The sequence below is a fragment of the Odontomachus brunneus genome, unplaced genomic scaffold (genome assembly GCF_010583005.1).
Source record: "Odontomachus brunneus isolate Ranch 3 - 2012 unplaced genomic scaffold, Obru_v1 Obru_scaffold_066, whole genome shotgun sequence".
Lineage (NCBI taxonomy): Eukaryota > Metazoa > Arthropoda > Insecta > Hymenoptera > Formicidae > Odontomachus > Odontomachus brunneus.
In genome coordinates, this window is record NW_022639516.1 from 684,910 (window position 1) to 689,439 (window position 4,530).

A 4,530-nucleotide genomic window follows, 5' to 3' on the forward strand; every position below is an offset into this window, starting at 1 on the left:
TATATATATATATATATATATATATATATATATATATATATATATATATATATATATATATATATACATACATATATACACATATATATATACAATATATTTACAACGTTTCTACTTTGGTTTCTCTTGAGCATCCGCGCGAGCACTTCCGAGCTAACATTATCGAGACGCCTTTGCCGATTTTCGAGGCGAAAGACGAAAAAAAGAGAGCACTTTCGCTCATCGTGCATCGGCGAATGGTCGGACCGTTTTGCATCGTCGACGACATACGATCTAGAGTTGCCGCACGCGATTCACTATTTTTAAAAAAATTCTCTAATCTTAAAATTCACTTTATCAAATATTCTTCAATTCTCAAATTCTCGCAAAAGAAAGATCCTTGTTTATATTCAATAGCAAGAAAGATCATTTTCTTTTGTCGCAGAGTAAAATAATTCCTTTTAATTAAAGTTAAGTAGTTTGGTTCTTGCAAGGAGAAAGCACCACAAATCAGTGCTTGAGAATTTGAAGATTAGCTTATATACTAGTAATTTTATCATTTGCAGTTCAAATTGATTTCTCAAATTGTTATTCTACGATTCGGATATAAAGCTTGTTTTATGAACAATATCTTAAAAGATATTGGTAAAAAAATCTAAAAAAACTCTGTTTTATATAGAATTTAAATTAAAAGAACTTTCGAAGTATATAAATCTCGACGCGCAAGATGATCACTTGTGAAAATAGAAATGTGAAAATTGTTGGAACTTCATACGCGAAAAGTCGAGCTCGGTCTTACTAATAATTGACGGCATCGCAATTCCCGATCGCCGCACGACGATGCAAAGTGGTCGAACGCGACACAGAACGCGAGTAGTAGCGACCCAACCTTGTCAGACACACTCGCTCCAATCCACTTCTTATAGTAAGGTTTCACCAACCCTCCATCCGTCGACATCACCCCTCGAGCCCCCGACCACCCCTTGTCATCTGCCATCTTCGACGTTTTTCAAGGTTTACATTGGATTTCCCGTGACGTACCATAGCGATGGCACGCACCACCCGCGCGCGAGTGCATCTCACAAAGATTCTCTCCTGTATTGCTGTGCAAGTCTTTCTTTTCACTGGTTCCCTCTCTTTCTCTCTCTCTCTCTCTCTCTCTCTCTCTCTCTCTCTTGCTCTTTCTTTCTCTTTCTCTCTATTTCTGTCTCTCTGTGTCTTTCTCTTTTTCTCTCTTTCTCTCACCCCCGCCACACCCGTCGATTTTCACAAAACAACGAGAGATCACCCAACACGCGTCTCCCTTATGTTCTGTCTGATCGTCGCGATCCTCCGCGTGTTTTCCACACCGTGGCTGTCGAATCGCCCGGATTGCTGTCACTCGGCAGCGTGTACATGTGTATATGTATATATACGTATATGATTTGATGACATCGCAGTCATCCATAGAACGTCCCGGTGTGTCGTCTCGTCCACACGCACGTGCAACGAATCGAGAGGATCTTTTTTCTTCTCGTTGCACCACGAAGAACGCGTCTGCATACGCGACTCTATATGTACATGTGCGCTGGCATATACACGCGGCACCAAGTGGAATAAAATCAACGTGAAACTGTGATATTAATTCGCAATGTCATATTTTTCAACTTCTGGACTTGTAAACAAAAATATATTGATTTAAATATATAGAAATATATTTTTATTTTCTTTGTTTTTGTTCTTTTTTTCAATAAAATTTCATTTTTAAAATATATTTCGGAATAATTTTCAATCAAATTTGAGCAATGTTGACTCAATCCAGACCTGAATTTATTTAATGAATAAGACATGTAGAGCTGAACAGAGGCGTTGAAAAGCCTCATTTCTGTATTTATTCCACTTGACAGAAATTAACATATATCATTTGCCCATCATCGCGTGATTTCAGCTGTATAGGCAGTAACAATCAACGACAATGGGACGATATATGTTCACGTCTAAATGCGTACAACCTGAGGATAGTTTGTCGACCACGAAAATTCGAGCATGTGCTTTGGTACAGCGGAGTACGTTCGAATCATCACAGAGTATACTTTTCTTTTGTTTCGTTTACATTGAATTAACGGGTATTGGAAAAATTTCTCTGCATTCGTACAATTAAAATTATTTGCTATTCAGTCATAACATAACGTAATTGTGAGTTTATATATAAATTAATTATATAATTATCTACGATAAACTTTTTTTGACTATTACTTTTCTCCAAACTGTTTCATTGTTGTGTGAAAGCGAACACTTATTTAATCGTACTCGCGCGCGCGCAATCTTTAATTCGCAAGCATTCTCATGTTCACGCGCACGTGTGCAAAAAATGCGGGTGGAGACAAGTCGGAACACTCGTGAAATTCTCTTTCGGGATCATCCGAGAGAAACAAAACACATCTGATGGATGTCGAAACGAATCGCGCGTCTCCTGGACATGGTCTGGAGAGAAACGAATTTGACGAGTCTCGATCGGCCTCCACGAGCATAATCACGGTTAAAAGTGCAACGACGAGGCGGTAAAGCGCATTGATATCTCGGAAATGAAGCAACCAATGTCACTGTATGGAAGTGGAGAAAAAAACATGTACGTTTAAGAATACGAGTATCAACTTCTGAAGCTTCAAAACGACACAGCATTGGTTCCAATTCCGAAGTGTCGGTGTTGTACTCCGCGACAACTACTGTCATTGCAACCATACACCTGTCTATTCACAAAGTGGCCGTAAATTATTATTACGCCTGCGTCGCGCAGTGCAATTTCCTGGCTAAGCTGAAACCGATTTTTCCTAAAAATTACGATCAATCGAAGGTTAAAATCTCTTTCGCAAATTAAACTTGCAGGCCTCCAAAGGATAATCAATCTTATTTCAGAATTAATATCGCGCGGGTTTTACTTTTAAGCAGCAGAAACCTGCGTTCTAATTCGACCCTCGGCTACCGTAATTTTTAATTAAGGGAAGCTCGGCTTCGATTTAATCGGGAAGGCTCGTTACGCGCGCGAGTTTATGGCCACCCTGTCTACACCTCAAAATCTCTAGAGGTTTAATTAGCACTCCCTCACTTATGATTTGTACGATACTTGAGCTTCTTACATCTGGTTTCTCTACACTATGTGGTACTTAGTACATGTCCCTGTCAATTACTCGTCACGTAATCACCACGTAATCACCACGTTTGATTTCACCGATATCGAGTTAACATTGCCGCGCCTCACATCATATTCGATATGCGTGCTCCACCCTCGTGCGAGATTCATCATCTTCTTTCCATTACATTTGACTCTCTCTTTCTCTCTCTCTCTCTTTCTCTCGCTCTTTTACTTCTCTTTCTTTCTTCATCTCTTTTTCTCTCAGTCTCTTTTCTCTTTCTCTCTTGTGTATATACCCACTCATCGGAGACACACACTTTAACCGGTATTTATACATATATATATATATATATATATATATATATATATATATATATATATATATACGCTCTCCTTCTCTCTCTTTCTCTTCCTCCCTCTTCTCTATATCTATCTATCTATATCATCTATCTCTCTATATATCTCTATTTATCTATATAAGTCTGAGTCCGTTACTATATTGCCTTACTATAAGGATTGGACTGAAGGTTTTCTCTGTGTATTATTTGATTGGCCGATATATTTCTTTCTGTATTTTTATAAATATATATATATATTTATATTTATATATATATATTATTTTCATTTTTCCTTTGTTTCACAACTAGCAGAATATTAATTAGGCACGTTGTGTATGTACGTGTAGCATGCGGCATGTGTGTACGTTACATGTGTAAGATAATAACGTGTGTGTACTCTTGTGTGAATAAGCATGAGACTACGGAACTCCGCATGAAATTGATGTGAAATGTCCCTTCGCGAGTTTTTCTCTTTTTTTTTCTACACGCGCTTTCCTCCGACAGTGCATGTCGTTGTATTCTGCGTAAGTTTTCCGTTACTCCGGGACGGAAGATCGGCGTCATTAGTGCGGGCATCGACGAGCGTACTCTCGTGCTAAATCGTAAACGGCGATTCGGTAAGAAAACGATCTTGCTTCTCTCTTTCCACTCTTTCTCTCTCTCTCTCTCTCTCTCTTTCTCTCTTTCTCTCTTTTTATGTAACTGCGATCCACATTTTTGCGCACCCCGATCATCGGCATGAGCACAACAATCTTCATCGATATGTTTTGCGATACTTTGATTTTAATCAAAAACTTTACAAGCAGCGATCACAGACGTAGGAGGCTAAGCGGCAGGCTCTCTCGGTGGCAAAGTCCTTGATCGAAAACTGAAATGATTCTGTTTCAACATTTCTCTTTCAACTATATCTCGTAGTAGTTTTTGAGCTGACTAATTAAAAATAAAGAAGAAAATACAAATAAATAACGAAATTTGTCTCTTCGAGTAATGCTTTAAATGAAGCTTTCTCAGCAAGATCCTGACTCTAAGTACGCTTAGCGAAACGGTGTCAAAGCTTCAAAAGCTGCGAGAAAATATAAGATTGAATTAAAATCTAATAGA

General features: G+C 38.4%; 1 protein-coding gene across 22 annotated transcripts in view; it reads left to right on the top strand.

Annotated features, from left to right (window-relative positions):
• Window positions 1–4,530, top strand: part of LOC116846577 — a 248,303-nt gene that overhangs the window by 229,922 nt on the left and 13,851 nt on the right. The window lies entirely within an intron of this gene.